At 43.6% G+C, this 19,875-nt stretch overlaps 1 protein-coding gene across 2 annotated transcripts in view; it reads left to right on the top strand.

Moving 5' to 3' along the window:
* Window positions 1-8,000: 8,000 nt before the first annotated feature.
* Window positions 8,001-19,875, top strand: part of Kank1 (KN motif and ankyrin repeat domains 1) — a 198,353-nt gene continuing 186,478 nt past the window's right edge. The window contains exon 1 of one of the 2 annotated variants that reach the window (XM_048806856.1): window positions 8,001-8,110. The gene's annotated coding sequence lies outside the window, so the exon portion shown is untranslated. The remainder of the gene's footprint in view (window positions 8,111-19,875) is intronic. The other variant, XM_048806854.1, reaches the window with a different exon arrangement.

Below are 19,875 nucleotides of genomic sequence, written 5' to 3'. Positions count from 1 at the left end.
TTATTTATTTAGACAATAATAGCTCTTTCAAATTCTGTGTGTTTCCTAGAGAAATATAGGGGTGACAGTAGACAATAAAACCTTGTACAAATCCTTTACATAATTGCCTTGGCTCTAAGGATCAAGGCAGAATTTCATATAGGCTTTCCCTGAACTCAAGTCATTGTCCTTTGCTATGAGTTTTTGCCCCCTCTTTCTCTTCCCCTTCTCTCAGTGTGCTTTGTCAGACTACAATCGTGGCTGGAAGAGAAAAGATGACTGGCCCTTCTTTGTTCAAATTCAGTACTATGTTATACATACCGGATCTCGTTTGAATGTAGCATTCAAGAGAAGGCTGCCACCTAACCAGATCCTAGGAGCAGGGAGCCATTGTTCCTCTCACTTGGTTTCTCCAGACTGGCCTGCTCAACCTTTGACCTTACCTACAAGGCTTCCTGACAAGGTTTTGAGGACCACCAGTTAAGCATGCCATCTATTTTTTTTTTAAGTTGTTGATGGGCTTTTATTTTTGTTTATTTGTATGTGGTGCTGAGAATCAAACCCAGTGCCTCACACACGCCAGGCAAGCACCCTACCACAGAGCCACAACCCAGCCCCATGCATGCCATCTTTTAACATTCTAAAACAATTCATGATTTAAAGGAGCTACACTAAATACATCAAGGAGCATTAGACATGACTAATTCTAGAACTCCATTGAGGCCCAGGCCCATAAATCTGCTGAACCAGATGCAGTCTTGCCATAAGGCAGAGGGTTGGGGGAGTTAACTTGCATTTAGTGACAAGACAGGTTTTATTGACATCAGAGTGCCTTACTAGGTTTCAGCTGGAATAATCCTCAGTTGAATGTGGGGCAGCCTGCTTTCCTTCTCTTGAGGACCCCAACTCCCAGGGAAGACTGCCCCCTCCCCCAGCCACCTTCAACTTCACTCAGAGAATCTTTGTTTTTATCTGTCATTAAAAGTTTGTTTGATGAAAAGGCTCTGAGTCTCAAAAAATGGCTGGGTTGTGTGAAAACTACTAGGTTAAGGGTCAAGGCCAAAAGATCAACTGGGTCAAGGTTTCTTTGCTAAGGGAAAGCTTTAGTGACAACTTTTACTCCGTAAAAGTTATCATCACTGACATAATTAAAACAAAAACCCAAAACAACAGCAGCTACCTAATACACACACTATCCTGAACTGGATCCTCCTCGTGAGTCCTGACTATGCTCTCCAGAAACCTAGATTCCAATCCTTTTTTCCACTTAGTAAGAGAGGAAACTTGGAGCTCTGGTCTTCTTTACTACAAACTGTAGATTCTAATCCATGAGTACCTCACAGGAGAAATTGGCTCAGGGGATGCTCTTGGTATAGCGCCATGTGCCAAGGTGCTCAGTGAATCAGGAGGATCATGAGTTCAAAGCCAGCATCAGTGACTTAGCAAAGCCCTAAGCAACTTAGCAAAACCCTGTTTCAAAATTAAACAAATAATAAAAAGGGCTGGGGATGTGGTTCAGTGGTTAGACATCCTGGGAGGTTCAATCCCTGGTACCAAAAAAAGTAAGTTCTCAATAAGTGTTAGCAATTATTAAAATTAGATTCTTGTTTTAATTGCAACATTTCATACCTCTTTCAAACCGAACTCTGTTAGTGTTAAAGATGTGTGATTTATACACATATATATTATCTCCCTAAAGTCAAACTGCTATATTACAGATACACACACACACACACACACACGCACACACACACACACATTATTTCCCTAAAGAACCAGTAGTTTCTTGGGATTATTCATTTTGTTTCCTTTATAAAACCTAACCTAACACTTTAGGCAGAGTAGGCCCTCAATAAATATTTGGTAAATAAGTAAATATTCTAAATAAAATAAGTCTTCAGGTACAAGTTTGTAAACCCAATCCCTCTACTCAGAATCCTAGTAGAATGTCACACACCTTTTGAATTCTCTATAAATATTTTATAGCCACAATAATATAATGACTATAATTATGAATAAAGATTACTCTTAGCACGAATTTCCTGAATGAAGGTTGTGTCCAACAGCAACACTGAAAATTTATTCACAGAGGGTGCCAGCCAAATGCAACCTGAATCCTAACTTACTTTTTAAAATAACTAAAGCAAATGAATCTATGTGTTTCTACCTTTCAAACAGTTGTTTCCAGCAGCTATGAGCTTGGGGTTATCATACTGTAGATTGCAATAAATTAGGTCACTTTTTCTTTCTATATTTAGATAATAATTCTTTGACTTGTTTTCTGATGAAGTCAGCAACTGGATTATTTTCCATTCACTTCCTAAGCTTTGTAATGCTGTGACTTAGTGGCAAACCAACTAATGCACTCTGAATTAGGAGCTTTGGGATACAGAAAGAAACAGAGCAGGACATGTGGGCCACTCCCTTCTGCTTTTTCTGTTTGAGTTTTCGCCAAACAACGGTGTCTCAAAGCCCTATTTGGGCAAAGGAAACCACAGAACCATCAACTATAGGTGAGTCGTCCACATTGTGATTCACAGATCTAAGTTTTGAAATATTAATAAATGATCTATGTTTAAAAAGTATCCTTAGTGGCAGTAAGACCTTGGGCTAGGGTGAGGGAACATAGTTTCCATTAGTAAATCTGGAGTCTCTGAGGGCTTCCTGCGGTGGTGGCTCCAACTGTCCCAAAGCTTACCTCTTCTCTGAGGAGACTCACTTTTCTTCATGTGTGCACATGATTTCCTTATTCTCTCTCTCTCTCTCACACACACACCTTGCCACTATGACTTCCTTATAATATTCAAGACACAATCCCTTCTTTTATAGCCCTGCAAAATACATCAGTGTTATAGACTCTTCTTCCCCCAGCCCCCAAACAAAACAAAACAAAAAGAATCCTCAATTATAAATATGGTATATAACCATTTTTTTAAAAGTGAAATGAATCAGCATACAAAGAAGAAAATTATTTCCAGGGCCTACCCCAATTTTATGTGTCCCCAAAATATGATTTGACTTGGTGACCTCCCGCCTAGGTGTTTTCCTCACTCCCTCCTGACTTACCTCCTTGCTGCCCTCTACCTTCTTGGGCCTACACTGGACACTCATCAACAGAGTCCTACCTGCAGCATGCCCAAGATCCATTTGCTTCAACTTCCTCTGGGAGGTTTATTCCTTATTGTAGCTTGATGTAAAGAGGCACAGTAGGTATTTGTTTCCATTTTATAGATGAGTCAGTTGCTGCAGCAGATGACTGAGTATATTACACGAAGTTGCATTACACAAATGAGCTGGTGGTGGTATGGCTCAGAACCAGGGCAGATGCTGTTTAACTGCAAAAACACTTGCAGTCATGTCTACTATTAATATGTTAGATGAGAAAATGTTGAAGAATATTTCACAGAGGAGACAAGTGAAGTACAGCTCACCTTTGAACAACCCAGAATTAGGGGCACCCACCCCTATATAGTCAAAAATCTCCATATAATTTTTGACTCTCTAACAACTTGACTGTGAATTGCCTTACTGTTATTGATAATATAATCACCACATACTTTATGTAATATGTATTATATATGGAGGAAAAATTCGTGAGAACCTGAGAGATCATTTTTTACTGCAGTTTGAAATTTATTGGAGAGTTGAACTGCTCACACCAAGGTGATTAGCATCCCAAAGAGTTTTCAGTGGACACTCTCAATGTTTGTGCTCATTGCAATAGCAACAGCAGTAGTACTGTGTGTATACTATAGTTAATTACATGCAATTATGATTTAATACTGCTTCTTTACATTTGTTTACAGTTCTCTGGACTGCTAATGGCTCCATGTATGGTCTGTGTTTGTGTGAGTTTTTATAAATTTTAACTTTCTGTAACATATTTTTGTAAATTTTATAAATGATAAAAAAGACTTCTGTCTCTACTTATCTTATGCATTTATGACATGCTGAAATTTTTCTTTGCTATTCCTAGGCTATGCAGGGTTATTTTAGCAAGCAAATTTTTTCAAATTGTTGTGAATCTCTAAAGATAAATAAATAAACCCATGTAGAAGTGGATTATAAAGTTCAAACCCATGTTCTTTAAAGATTGATTGTATTTCTTTTTTGGGGGGTGGGACTGGGGTAGTGGCGATTGAACTCAGGGACACTCAACCACTGAGCCACATCCCCAGCCCTATTTTGTCTTTTATTTAGAGACAGGATTTCACTGAGTTGCTTAGTGCCTCCCTGTTGCTGAGGCTGGCTGTGAATTTGCGATCCTCCTGCTTCAGCCTCCTGAGACACTGGGATTATAGGCATTGCACCACCGTGCCCTGGTGCCCCATAATTGACTGTATTTCCATGTCCTGAGTCCTCCTTCCTTCCTTCAATACTATACATTTGTGTAAATGAACCATCTCAAGATTGGAAAATTGAAAAGTGACAGTGGAACCTCCAAAAAGCCCTTATGAATACTTTTTTTCTTTTGTGACTGGAATTAAAGATAGGAGTGGTGTGCCACTGAGCTATATAATCAGTCGTTTTTAAATTTTATTTTGAGACAGGTCTTGCTAAGTTGCCAAGGCTGACCTTGAACATGGGATCCTCCTGCCTCCAGTCTCCCAAATAGCTGGAATGACAGGTATGTACCACTTAGCCCAGCCCTACAAAATACTTGATATCTTGTTTACTGGCAAAGGTGACAACATAGGACTATACAAAAAAAAAAAAGAGGCCAAGATTACTCCAACAGTGGCCAAACCACCCTCTTCCTCAAAAGTTCTACTGAGAGTGAGATAGCCAAAACTATCTGATTTGATGAGTCTTCAGACATTTCATGTAGATAAAAGTTGAGAAAAAATTAATTTCTGTTTCCTGAAGGCTTGGTAAACATGAGATTACAGCATGGCTGGTAAATATAAATGGAATTCTAGGCCACCATTTCTAAAAACCAAATGGTCACCAAATAAGTGATTGCAATTTATTATTCTAAGATGTCAGCCTGGTGTTGGGCTATAGGCCTGTAAACCCAACAACTTGGGAGACTGAGGCAAGAGGATTACAAGTTCAAGGTCAGCCTGGGCAATTTAGAAAGACTCTGTCTCTTTGTAAAAAAAAAAATAAATAAATAAAATAAAAAATAAAAAGGGTTGGAAATGCAATTCAGTGGTAGAGTACCTCAGGGTTCAATACCCAGTACCAGTGAGGGGAAAACAGAGAGAAAGAAAGAAAAAAAAATCCCCAAAGTTTCATTTTTAAATCCATGCCAAGAACTCTCAACCAAGCCAATTACTGCCCAAACAATTCAACAAACTGGTTATATGGTCTCAACAAGATGTCTGTCACAAAATCTCCAATACCAGATTTACTTGTACCTCTGTTTTGTTTTTCCCTGAAAATCAGAGGGAAGAAATCAAGGAACTCAGGCCAAAAAAAAAAAAAACACAAAAAAAATGTTGTATTGAATACAGAAACCCATACTCAGAAACTAAATGCTTCTGCCTTCATTTATAGTTAAGGATAAATGCTAGATTTTCAGATGGGCATAGTGGTATGTTCCTGTAATCCCAGGTGAAATACAGCAATAAATATATAATGGGGAGAGAAGGGTACAGATACATATTACAATTTGGATAAACCTTGCACTTATTAAGTGAAAGATCCAGACCAAAAGACCACACATTGTTTCTTTTGGGGGAGGGGGAAGGGGGTACTGGGAATTAAACCCCCGGGCCTCCAGCTTGCTAGGAAAGCACTCAACCACTGTGCTACCTTCCTAGTCCTTATGTTTCTATTTATATGAAATGCCCAGAATAGGAAAATTCATGGAGCAAATTTAGTGCTTGTCAGCAGCTGGAGGAGAAATAGGGATAAAAAAACCTCTAATGGATATGGGGTTTTTACTGGGATAATGAAATTATTAGAAACCATCACCATTAACAGTGACATTTTTAGATGTATTCATAAATATATTTATGAATATATCTAAAAATCACCGATTTGTTCACCCCCCCCCAATCTGGGGATTACACACAGGGGCACTCTATCACTAAACTAGGTCCCTAGCCCTTTTTTATTTTGAGGCAAGGGCTTCCTAACTTGCACAGTTTGGCCTTGAACTTGTGGGGCAAGTGCCACCTCACCTGACAGAACTGTGCGCTTTAAAAGTAAATTCGATGATATGAGACTTGTATATTAATTTTAAAAAATAAATCCAAAATAACAATTTCAAATACAAATCTACTAAAAGTTCAAGTTCTGCCATATTTTATTGATTGGGTTTGTTTCCTTTGGAGGGCCTATGAATAAATGTTTACTGACCAAATGTAGAGGAGGATCAAGCAGAGGTGAAGACTAGGAATTCTGGGGGGTGAAAGACACTTTTAAAATGCAGGCTGGGGAGATAGCTCAGTGGTAAAGTGCCTGCCTAGCATGCATGAGGCCTTGAGTTCAATCCCCATCAACAAATAAACAACAATAATAAAAATGATATTAAAAATAAAAGGAGGCTGGGATTGTGGCTCAGCGGTAGAGCCCTCGCCTAGCACGGACCCGAGTTGGATCCTCAGCACCACATAAAAATAAAGGCATTGTGTTGTGTCCTTCTACACCTAAAAAAATAAATATTAAAAAAAAAACAAATAAATAAAATGCAGTGATCCCCTCTGCTTCTGATCTCCCACCTCTTATCACAATGGGAATAATTAGGATAATTATCCTTTTCACAGAATCTTAGACAATTGGCCCAGAGGCATTTTAAAGAACGTCCAGTGTCTAAATGCCCTATTTTACAAATGAAGAAACCAAGGTCCAGAAGGAGGAGTCTGCTCGCTGTTACCTAGAGAGAGAGCTGGGAATAAAGCTGAGAATCAAAAGAGATTTCCTGACCCAACTGTTTTGGGCTGTCCTTTAACAGTCAGGGTCCATCAATTTCAGGAATGTGCAGGTGTGCTTTGCAGAGAAATATAAGGAAGAATTAATTCACAGCCTCTTCTCCCCAGAGGACAGCACTTAGCCACGTGAGATTTAGTGACTTCCCTTTAACACACTAGCAAAAAGATTGTGGCGTGTGTAAGGCTAGCTGGGTGCATCCTGTGGGGAATCCGCTCAGGAGGAGCATCCCATTAAGAGAATCAGTGGTCAGAGAGCTGGCATAAACGTCTTGTCCTCGGGTTTTAAGGCTGTTTTCCAATTCTCAATACTTCTTCCCTCTTGGACCTACTTGCCATTGCTTGGAATCAGGCGTTTGCAACTGAACTGACTTCCTTAGTTCAGTCCTAAATTCTGGAAAACCTACGTTTTCTCTGGGAGTTCTCGGAACAGAACACCTGCACCCTTAAGGATAAATGCTAGATTTTCAGATAGGCAAAGTGGTATGTGCCTGTAATCCCAGGTGAAATACAGCAATAAATGTATAATGGGGGGAGAGGGGTACATTGGTCCTGCAGTGGGGCTGGGGCACATGCACGCACCGAGGACACCTGGCCGACGGGAAATTTCTGGCCCGGGCCAGAAAACAATTTCTTAGCGGCTTGAAGGGAGGGGGCAGTAAAAAGGCGCGAGGCGAGATTATTAAGCGTGTCATCCTCGCGCATCCAGCTCCTCTCCCCGTTAGGGATAATAAACCTAAGGGTCTTACTGGGAGGATTGATTCCTCTCTCTCGGGGCTGATGACAAAAAAAACTCAGGTGGGTAGAAGAGATGCGAGGCAGAGGGAGCAGGTGGGCCGGAGACTGGGAGGTGTGGTAAGGTACCTCCTGGGCCCGGTAAAGGCTCGGCGGCGCGCAGGCGCACTGGGGCCCACCCACCGGCCGGCTCCGTGGCTACAAAGGCAGCGCCATCCAAAGCCCAGCTTCCTCGACTCTCAAGGAGCCTCCACCAGCCCGCGTGTCCCTCCCGCTCCTCTCCGGAGCGCAGCCACAGTTGGTCCCCGCCCTGTGAGGCTTGCGGTCCTTCTGGCTAATCCACCCTCGCAGTGGCTTCCGTGCCTGACGGCTGCGGCGCGATTCGGGGTTTAATTCTGGCGCTGCCGGCCGGAGCCGACTCCGCCCCTCCGCCCCGCCTCCTCCCGGAGCTCTGCGAGCCGCGGCGGAGCCAGCGAGCGAGTGGCCAGCCCTGCGCGGCAGGTTGGGAGGAGCGGCTGGAGGTGAGTGGCGCGGGGGGCTGCGCTGCACCCCCTTCCCTGGCAGGGTTGGCCCGGGCGGCCAGTCTCCGACCCCTGCTTGGGGCCGGCCTCCGCGCCCAGCCTGGCAAACTTGGCGCGCGCCGGGGGCGCAAGGCGGCGGTGGTGGAGGACAGCCCCTGCGGGCTCCCGCTCGCCCGGGTTACTCTGGCGGCCTCAGGACGGCCCCTTGAAAGAGGGGTTCAAGGGGTGGCTTCAGCTCCGGGGCCGCCCCAGTTTGGCGTGCCCCACGGCGGCGGAGCTCGGTAGGTCTAGAAGAGGGAGCGCAGCGTCCCCGGCTCTGGGGAGCGGGAAAGTACTTGCCCGGCCGGGGGGCGGGAGGGTGCCGGCGCCTCCCGACCCCGACCCGGCGCGCTGGCCTTAGGGTGCCTCTGGGCCCTATATTAGCCAGAGGTAGGTTGAGGCACCCCTCTTTGAGACTAATCTCCGTTAAGGTCGATGAGCAGCTCCGCAGGAGACGAGACGGTCAAGACTCCTTTATCCTCTGTCCTAGAGCGGCAGGTGGCCTAGGGTCGCCCTCAGCCGACTCCGAGATGGCTCCGGCCAGGAGGTGGGGGAGGGGCGTGGGCTCTGCGGCGCTCTGGCCCTTGGTCCCTTGGCCGACTGCCCAACCCAGCTGGGACCGCGTGGGTTTCTGGAGGATTTGCGGTGTCAGTGCGAGAGAGCGTGTGCAGGCGTCCGTCAGCGGACTTGGTCCCTGAGCACCCCCTTCTTCCATGTCACGTCGGCAAATACTGAAGGAGCTGCGTGCTCCCGGCAGCCACCTTTTCTTGATTGTTCTTCCCCCTTTATCTGGAGCCCCCTGGAACTTGCAGAGTCAACTTTTTGTGGTAAGTCTTGCAGGTCAGCAACAGCTGTGCTGCCCCAAGGATGACCAGGTGAAGGCCTTGGTGGTGCTGGCATTAACGATCTATGGCGTCCTGCGTGCGGCTCTTGCTTTTTATACATCCTCTCTGGTAGCTCATCTTATTAATGAATAGATTATTATACCGGACAGAGAGACCTAAAACTAACAAGTTTAATCATTCAGATCTATAATCGTTCAGTTCCTTCTCCCACCTTCATGCCCCCACCTCTTGAGCTGGATGGAAATCAGGGTCTCCTTGCAGATTTTTAGTTTTCATGAATTTATTTATCTTGATTTTGGATGTGATGTGCCTGTTCGCTAGTTTCTCCTTTCACCCAACTTTCCCTACTAAAATGTTGGGCACGTTCACGTTTTATTTAAACTTTTGAGATTTAGTAAACTGTGAATTTACCCATTTAATGTGTACAGCTCAGTGGCTTTAGTAAAGTTATGCAATCATCAACACTAATTCCAGAATATTTTCATCACCCACTCCAAGCATTTCTATCCCCATTAGTAATTCTTCATTCCCTCTCTCCAGCACTACTCCCTCATTTTAAGGTAGCTATATGCGGTAGAGATTGAAAGAGATTACAGACATAATTAACTTTCGTCCTTATGTTGTTAATGAAGGGTGCTGCTCCTTAGGCAGTTGAAGAAAAATTAAGTATGGGCAGTCCTATGGGGAGATTAATTAAAAAGCCTGAGGAGGGAGGAGAAGCTGCTGGTGGAGGAAATTACAGAAACTACAGAAATTACAGAGTGCATTTTATGTCTTAGGGCACAGGTGTGCTTTGGATATGCTTGTGCCCTAGATTTCTCTCCTCTAAAAATCACTCTAATTGAGGATCAGCTGCAGCAAAAGTGAGTTCTGGGGTGTGTGTGTGTGTGTGTTTGTTTAGATACGATGCTAGAGGGGGGGAAATGGACTGCAGATTTAAGACTAATTTTTTTTGTTTCCCTGTGGTGCTAGGAATTGAACTTGGGGTGCTTTACTACTGAGGTACATCTCTGGCCCTTTCTAAAAAAAAAAAAAAAAAGTTTCAGATGGGATCTAGTTAAGTTGCCCATGCTTTGAGCTTGCCATCCTCCTGCCTCAGCCTCCTGAGAAGTTGGAATGACAGTTGTGCACCATCATGCCTGGGTCTATAACTTTCTAATCTCTGCAGAATCCTATGGATATGCTTTTATTTAATAATCATTGCACCACTGGAAATATGTGTTAATTTGGGAGTTCTTTCTAGTGTATATTGCTGCATGTTTACAAGTACACATTGTGAAGTATAGTGTTTTTTTCCTCCCTTTTTTGACTGTTTCATAAACCAGGGATTTTCTTTTTTACAAATCTATCCATAGAGTTATCCTTGAACCCCCCTCCTCCTCAGTGTTGAGGATGGAACTCGCGGCCTCAAGCATTCTAGGCAGACACTACCATTGAACTATAGCTGCAACCCTGTAGGTATTTTTGTTTGTTTGTTTTGTTTTTAATGTGATACTCTTGGTAAGGGTATTGAGCAAGGAGCTTTAGAGGATATAAAAAAGATCATATTAAGTATTTTTTTTTTGTGCCCAAATCATATATTAAAATTACCAGGTAGGCAAAATTCTTACACATGGCAAAGGAGTTAGTTTATTCAATAAATAGCGAGTCCTTGTTTGAGTTCTGAGAAGAGGTCTTTGTTGCCTGCCTGGTTAAGAGCAGCTTGTCAGAAGAGAACAAGTTGGGCTGGGCTTTTAGAGATCTTTAAAAATTGGTGGGGAGTAGGTACCTCTGAAGATAAGGGACCCCACTGAGCAGTCTCAAGGGAGAGATTAACCAAGCACAAGGAGCGCCTTCCCTGGCCACTCTGGACAATGGGAGTGAGGGTGGCTTCCTGGCCATTCTTCTGGAAGATAGTGAAAACAACTGAGCCAATATAAAAGCAGGGGGGAAATGCAGCTTTTGGGGGAGGAAGGTGTTTTGTACATGCAACTCCAAGTCATGGGGCTTGGTTGCCAACACCTGGCAAAGACTAGGATGCAGTGGGCTGCAGCTTTCTCAGCAATCACTCTTAACCCTTCTGCTTTCCCCTCTGAGAAAATTCAGTGAACATCTCCCTAACACGCTGCCTGCAAGATCACCCTTCATTTAGAATAAGCTATATGTCAGTTAACATTAGTAAACAATAATTATATTTCTTTGACATGGGACACTCTGGAAGAATTCAGAGACCAAAACCCTCAGATCCTAGCAAGAGAGACATACAAGGAAACAGCTGTAATAGGCCAAAGGGTGGAACAAACATGTATAAATCACCATTCTGGAAAGGTAGTGGATGGAAAAATTAATACTGAGAAACCTGGGTAACATTGGGGGAATTGGACTTTGAAAATGTGTACAGGTGGAGATTAAAGAGCATTGAATTTAGGCAATAGCTTTAGAAAAAGATAGTTGGCAGTACTTGACACAGAATTCTGAGGCTAGTCACATGCTTGGAGACCCGGGCGAATGGCAATTTAAGATGGTAACATTTGTCCATTGACTTGTGCCTGCTAAGTCATCTTGGTGCTCTTTGTGCAAATATTGTAATTCTACACTCAGACTGGCTAATTGGAATCTTATCTTTTGCTTGCCGTGTGACCTTTGGCAAGTTTCTAACCTTCTCTGTGCCATGATTTTTTTTTCCACCTATAAAATGGGGATAATCTGGGTGTGGTTGATTTACTCTTGTAATCCCAGCCACTCAGGAGGCTGAGGATTGTGAGTTTTTGAGGCCATTCTGGACAACAATCAAAAACAAAATACCAGACATATTCAAGGCACCTCTGTTATAGGGTTTATTGTGAGGATTAAATGGGTTCAAACCAGCTCTGTTGACTAAGGTAGTCACAAATCTCTCCAGCATCAGGAACACTTACAAGAGTAACCGCCACACCCTGTTGACTATTTCTTAATTTCTGAATTTTAAAATTTCTAACATTTTCAAGGAATGAATAATGCAAAATAACAAAGGGTTTAATGTGAAAACTAAAACCTGTCACTCTGGTCACAGCTCAGCCGTAGTGTCTTTCAGTGTGATGAGTTCTGTTTCTGTTGTTAGGTCTTGGTGGTTATAACAAATGACCCCAAAATTTAGTGGCTTAAAAATTGTTCAGTGGTCATGGTTTCTGTGGGTCAGGGATTCAGGGGGACTTGGCTGCAATATTCTGCTCCTTGACGTGCTGAGGTTGCTCTATGGCACATGCTGTTGAATGGACTTCTCTGGAGGGTCCGAGAAGACTTTTGCTCCTGTGACTTATGTTTTGGTGGGGGTATCTGGAAGTCTGGGCCCAGTACTGGCTCTTTACCAGAGCACATACTCATGTTAACTTCACTTGTCATCTTGGTGATTTTAGCATAGTGGCCCCAGGCGGGTGGACTTCTCACATCCTAACAGGTTTTCCTGTGTGTTGGTGTTCTCCAGAGAAGGAACCAATAGATGTGTGTGTATCAGTGAGATTGTTTTTTTTTTTTTTTTAATTATCTTGGAGGCTGGCTTTTCTAAACTCTGCAGTATGAGCCAGCATTTGGAGTGCAAGACAACCGTGGTATAGAGGAAGACTGAACATAGTCTGGAGAGTTCCCTCTCGTTCAAGGAACCTGGTCTTCTTGTTCCAGGTCTTCGCTGGATTGGACGAGGCCCACCTGCATTATGATGTGTAATCTGCTTTTTTCACAATAGAATTTATGTTAATCTCCAAAACAACCTCCGAGACATACAACATTAACCATCACGCCCCACAGTGATCAGTTCAAACATACTGAAACTGAGACTTCATGGTCTTTTGCGACCTGTGTCCCCAAAAGTTGCATGACTTCTTTTTCCCACATTCTTCAGTTGGGCACGGACCCTCAACCCTTCCTTGATGGGAAGAATGTCAAAGAATTTGCAGCCTTCTTTTTAGATGGCTGCTCTCTATATTGGATATCTCAAATTCGACAACCTCTTTCAACACCTTTCCAAGAAATGGAAATACTTATAGTGCTTTTCTCTCTCTCCTCCCTTCTGCCTCTCCATTTCCAAATTTTTATTAGATATTAGGTTTATTTTTCCTAGTTACCTTTATAAGTTTAAATAAAGCGTTCCATTCTTTTCAAGACTGGTGATATGGAAAACCTGGGCCTTTGGAGAGTGCATGAGTTTGGGAGGGAAGAAGATGTCTCCAGTGGCCAACCATGAGGCTCTTGTTAAAACTCACAGACCTGCCAGAAGTAAGGATTCTCATGCTTTTTTCATCACTGAAGTAATCAGTTAATTGGAAACAATTATATATGATGGTGTCAAGAACCCTGTAACTGTCCCCCCCCCACCACCCTTTAATTCATTTAGTTAATGGAAATGAGCAATGGAGCTTGTTGAACTCTCAGAAGACAAACTAATCCCTTTTTATAATATCTGAGCCCCTGAGGAGCACCCAACAACTTCCACTCTGGTTGGCTGACAGCTGTTGCATATTACAGATAAAACCTCATTTGATTTTTTTAATGTAAATTTTGGCTTGATTAGATGCAGAATGTAAATTTTGTGGCCTGCATTACATTTTTGTAATTCACGTTGTCATTGCAATTCTCACCGCCTTATTTGTCGACCTTGAGGCAGGAAGTGACAAACTAATGGGAGCAAAAGTAGAAATCAAGCCTGAACACTTCTTGCTCTTTCCCTTGTCCCCCTTCCTCCTCGTTTTTAGTATTCATTTGAACAGTGCTGCCCTTTCCTAGAAGGTCACAGTGTGGCCCTTCCTCGGGGAGGGATCCTTCTGTTAGGAGAGGTCCTCTCCTCTCTGTTGGATTCTCCCCATCTCTTTGGGGGGGGGGCGCTACTGGATAGTCATTCCCCCCGGTGCTCCCTTCAGGCACAGCTCTTCCTTCTAGCATCATAGAGTGGTTCTGTCAGCTTTTGAATTTTTTTTTTTTTTAAAGAGAGAATTTTAATGTTTATTTTTTAGTTTTTCGGCGGACACAACATCTTTGTATGTGGTGCTAAGGATTGAACCCGGGCCGCACGCATGCCAGGCGAGCGCGCTGCTGCTTGAGCCACATTCCCAGCCCAGCTTTTGAATTTTGTAGACATACTGTCAGAGTATTTGGTCTTCCCGTCTGGCTTTTCTCACCCTGTGTTGTAAGTACAGGACTGATCCATATTTTGGTACGTGATTATGGGCTGTTCATTGTCATTGCCATGTGTTGCTACCTTGTGTGACTGTCCCACCGTATATCCCTCCCATTGTAGATATACATTGGGTGGTTTCCCGTTTTGAACTAATGAATGGTACTGTCAGGAGAAATTTTGTGCATGTGTTCTAGTGAGCACACGTGCATATTTATTTTGGACATATATCTGGGAGTAGAATTGTTGGCCCCACGGTTCTGCTGGAGTAGATAGTATTCAAGTGTTTTTTAACACTTTATACTCTCGACAATGGTAGGCGAGTTCCTGTTGCTTCTTCAGTTCCTTGCCAGGGCCAGCTTGCTCTTGTCTGTTGTCTTATTTCAGCTCATCTTGCAAATGTGTGTTACTGAAGTTTCCAGATCATTGATGAAGACAAGCACCTCAAACATGGTTCAGCCTTTTTACTTTCAGCACAGTGAACTAGAAAAGCTAAATTGGTTAAGGAATCGATCTAGAGACTATCTGAGTTATTAAACTGATCTAGCTTTTCTCTTTCTCCATGCTATAAAATTTACTTCTCATGTTTTTTTTTTCTTTGATTTATTGGGAGATGTATTTCAAGGGATTTATGTCTAATAAAAGATTAAAGAACAGAAACTTTACTGTGTTGAAAATTAAGCATTCAATTTGTTTTCAAGCTTATGCTGTTTCAACTTTTGTGGTTGTTGCTGGGGATGGAACCCAGGGCCCCATGTGCTGGGCAAGGGCTCCACCTCTGAGCTACATCTTTGGCTCAACTTTTCTAATTTGTCCAATAAATCTGTTGGCTTTTGCCTTTCACTGTGATATTTTGATCGGGAAAGTTGTCCGAGTCATGCTCTGTAGTTGAGTGGGAATCAAATTTCATTTGAAAGTGCAAAAGAAAATTTGAATTCCTGATGCATTACATTTGAAGGGAAAAAGAGAAGGGGCCTGTCAACAAAGGGTTAAGTTGGAAAATGGGAGCTGAATGTCAGAGCTCTAAGTTTTTGCTGTTTCTGAGAAATGAAATGAGTAGTTTCTAGAAAACTTAGCACCTGGTTTGGTGGGCTTGGGTTTGTTGTGTTTCCTGTTGGCCCTCTGAAATTTCCTTTTTCTCCTTCTACTCAGGGCACCCATTTGTTTTAGTTGATCTTTTAGTGGATTGTGTGCCTCTTTAGGAATGCCCACATGCTCTGGGGCTGGGGCTCAGTGGTAGCGCACTTTCCTGGCCTGTGTGGGGCACTGGGTTCAATTCTTAGCACCACATGTACATAAATAAAATAAAGGTCTATCAACAACTAAAACAAATATTTAAAAAATCTTTAAAAAATGCCTACGTGCAAATATCACCTAGCTCTGTATTTATTCTTTGTATATTCTGCCTTCCCCTAAGTAGCATTAGGGACCCTGCTGAGCAAGGAATAGATGCTGTGTGGTCTTCAGTACCTGTAAGGTACTTGTAGGTGCTGTCTGGCCTCTTGGTGACAAGGTGAAATCCTGGGTTACATAACCTAGCAGGCCTTGGAGAACGTAGGCTTCTGAGGAATAAGATTTCTCTGCTTCAGAGACAACACACTTTAAACTCCTTTTAGAATTATAATTCAGGAATGCAGGGAGAGTTTGCCAGATCCCTCCCAAGGAGGGAAAGGGTTGCCGTTGACTTCAGCAGTTTCTCAGCCCTGGCATGTTTTCCCTAACAACCAGGAGAGGTCATTCCTTTCAGATAACTGACTGCTGATGGCAATTTTTGCATATGGTTTTTACTTTTCTAGAGTTGAGAGAATTCAAGGCTATTTCCCTAATGAGGTCTTATGAACTTGGTTGTGTTCTGCCGTCTCTACTGGGCAGGTGGGGGCCAGCGGGTGTGGTTGTGGCTCCAGAGTAAGATCTGTGAGCTCACAACTGTTCCTAGGACTGGGAATGACAGAAATGTGGGTGGGAGGCACGGGGCAGAGACACTGGCCTGAGGAACAGCAGGGCTTTCTGTGGCGTGGCCAGGTGGGAGGGCAGTAGCCAGGTTGCCCTTTGTAGGCATTCGGAAATGCTTCTTGAATGAATAAGTGTCATTTTATTAGTAGATACTAAAGAGGTCAGGTGGCCTGAGGTTCCGACTCACCAGTCATCATTAACCGTGATTTATATGCCCACCGTGTGGCACCTGTCCTTTAGGAGATTCAGAGTTTCCTGCTTCCGTTGTTCAAGTTCAAACATTTTGGTTATAAAGAGATTGTCCTAGTGAGGTTTGACACCCTCCCCGCCCCCCCACACACTTTAAGTATGCATCTGAATCTGGGTTTTGTTCTCCAGAATTTTTTACTTTTTCTATGAACTCAGAGCCACAAAGGAGCCATATTTTTATTGATTGATTGATTGATTGTGTGTGTGTGTGTGTGTGTGTGTTGCTGGGGATTGAACCCAGGGCCTTGTGCATGCAAAGCAAGCACTTTGCCAACTGAGCTCTATCCTAGCCCAGGAGCCATATGGTTACGCTTCTGAAATTTGGTGCCGTCTGTTTTTGTCAGGAGAGTGTGGATCAATTCTTAGGCTAGTAGAGGGGGAGAAGTGTTTCTCTGTAGGCCTGGCCGACCTCAGGAGGCAGAAAGCGCCCATTTGGATACCCTGGGGAAATGGAAAGCCTCGTCGAGGCCTTGCTTTCCCTTGCCTGCAGCCCCTCGTGTGCAGAGGTCCTCGCCGTCCAGAGCAGCCCAGCCTCTTGGAGACGGAAGCGACTGAAGTTTCTGGACTCCACTCTGCTGAAGGGAAGGTGTACCTGCAGTTGGCCTCTGGAGGCCAAAGATGGGTGATGAGGCCGTGAGGGCTCTCCGCCAGCCCCCAGTGATTCCATAAAGTAGCTGCAGAACAGTGTGAAAAAACAGGCACTTTTCCCTGCTTTGTGAACTTCAGGGGCAGAAGGAGGAAATACTGCGTAAGGGACTGAAATTTATGTAGATTATAAGTCATTTTCTTGGGAACTTTTTCAAAGAAAAGTGTTGTCACCCTCTGACCTCACCTCTGATTTGCCCAGTGACCTTGCTTACTTGTAAACGAGGCCCATCTATAACTGATGAGGGTCCTGGCTTGGCGCTGCTGTGCACTTAGGCCTGGGTCCCTGGTGGGGCTAGGATGCCAAATCCATGCACACCGTGCTCCGTCCTGAGCCTCCCCTACTCTCCCTTGACCCTCAGTAACCCAGGGTGGCTTTTCTACTTCATCCCCATTTTTCCCCTTTATTTTTGGACTGGTCAGATTGAGGGGTTCTGATTCTACCTAAGGCAGTGGTTGGGAGTGCAGATCCTAGAGTCTCTGATTTGCTGCAGGGTGTATGTTTTCCTTGCCTCTGTGTTTGGAAGGAAACATTATCTTCATATCTTTATGCTGTGGTGTTTAAGTGTGTCCTGGTGAGTTACATGCAGAAGTGTGCAGGGAGGGAAGATGAGAGAGGAGGACCTTGGATATAGTAGTTACTGAATGTGAAATTCCTAGAACAATCTGAAAAGAGCTGCCTTGTTTGCTTCTGGCCAGAAGAGCAGAGAAAGGGCCGTAACCCAGGTAGCCCACAGTGGAAGCTCAGCAGGAAGTAACAGGATAGAGCCAGGCTTGGAGGACCTGGTGCTGGAGGAAACCCCAACTCCATATCACCACCCTTCTCCCTTCTCTGTAAGCTCTCAGCCACTTTTGCCTAAGCAGAACAATCCTGGACTGCCTGCAATATAGGGTAGTGAGAGCCCTGCACAGAGGAGCAGAGGGGTTTAATGAGATGATCGATGGGTGAGCCTTACACTCAGATGAACCACCAGGTGGTTCAGGATTCAGGGATTCCTGGAGGTTACCAGGCAGAAATTGTGGTTGGGGCTCTGGTTATTGCGGGGACTGGGATAGGGAGAGATGTCATATTTTTGGAATTCCAAATTGGTACTATGCTAGTTACCCAGAACTTTGCTGGAAGCCTCCGGGGATCCTAAGGGCCTGGGAAGCAAACCATTCAGTCTTGTAACAATGTTTCCAGAGTTTGGAGCATGAATGCCCTCCATAAAGTACCCCGCAGGCAATTGGCTGTCAGGATGGTGGTTCCTGGGCTCTGAAGCTTGGGCAAGCTAAAGCTAGCACAGTAGCATTTATACTTCCAAGGCTCCCCTGGCATGGAAGTCTTGATGCCACTTCACTTACCTTTCCCTAATCAGTGGATTCGGTGATTTGGCTGGGGAAATCCAGAGGATTGGATTTATTTCTCAAAGCCACATTTCACATGAACAAAGTGTAGCCCTGTTTTCAGTCATTAAAATTAAGAACTTCCATCAGTACAGATTGAGAGTAAAAAGTCAAGTCACAAAGAAGATATTTGGCAAACCTACCCCACCTCCCAACAACAAAATGGCTTGTCAGGATATGTAAAGAACAGTGGCCAATCAGAAAAAAATTTAAATTTGATCAAAAGTAGTCATCAGGAAAATGAAAATTAGGAGTACTATAAAATACAAATGTATACCCACTGAAATGGCAAAAATTAAATGGCAGACTAAAAACCTATACCTACATACTTGCAGAAATGTAGAAAAGTTGAAACTCTTAAATATTGCTGGTAGAATTGTAAATTGGTTTAACCATTTTGGAAAGCTATTTGAAAGTAACTGTAAACGTATCTTAACATGTATCTGAACAGATATCCTATGACTCAGCAATGATACATATCCAACAGAAATGAATCTGTTCATAATAGTGCCAGTTAGAAACACTTTGAATACCCGAAGGTCAAAGAAACTGGTGGCACAATTGCACAGTGGAGTACTACACAGCAATAAAAAAGGACAAACTGAGGCAAGAGAAAGAGTTAAAATAGGCAGAAAGGAAACTTGGGCCCCTCCAAGGTCAGGTTTCTATGTGGCAGGACTGAGATTACAGATATAAAAAGCCAGGCTTCACCAAGGACAGGGCAATTCCTGTGTAAGCAGAAAAACCTGATAGGCATCTGTTGCCTAGTGCCTAGAATAAAAAGGCATAGTAACCTGATTGGACCAAAGGGTGCGTGAAGAGCTCAGGCACACTGAGTGCCTTATCCAGGATTTGGGTCAGAGGCTAAATAATAAATCCTGTTACCTTGCTCTCAACCTTGTGCTCATGGATTTCATTCTTAGAATTCAAGGACAAAGAACCCACCCAACCCTGCTTCATACTATAACACTACTAACATACATTATTCATAAATATTATGTTGAATAAAATGTCAGAAATGAGTGGATTATGTGATTTCCTTTATGAAAAGCTCAAGAGAAAAAAACTAAGACGTGGTAATGGAAGTCAGAGTAGGACAGGGCTCATATAGAGATGTATGGGGGGCAAAGGGAGCTTCTGGGGTAAGCAAATAAAATCAAGACATATTAGTACAAAAAAACCCCACAAATAAAACCCCCCAAACTCCTTTAGACTTGCTTAAACCAGCATCGACAGGAATTTATTGGGAAGAACCCAGTGGAACCCAGTCAGTCCTGGGAATTATGCTGGTGTCATGTTTTGTTTGGGGCAGTCATGATGTCTCCTTCCCAGCATCTGTACCTTTTGTCATTTCTTTCTGCAGACAGCTTTTCTGTGCTTTAGCTCCCACAGTAGAAAGGGCACACTAGCTCTTGTTGACCATGACTTCCATGTCAAGCTCGACTCCTCTTTTATACTTTGTAGTTCACTGTTTCTAGCCCTGTCTCCCTCCCTCCCTCCCTCCCTCCCTCCCGATTGACCTA

Source organism: Marmota marmota, unplaced genomic scaffold (assembly GCF_001458135.2).
Source record: "Marmota marmota marmota unplaced genomic scaffold, marMar, whole genome shotgun sequence".
Taxonomy (NCBI): domain Eukaryota; kingdom Metazoa; phylum Chordata; class Mammalia; order Rodentia; family Sciuridae; genus Marmota; species Marmota marmota.
This window is presented reverse-complemented; position numbering and strand designations above follow the sequence as displayed.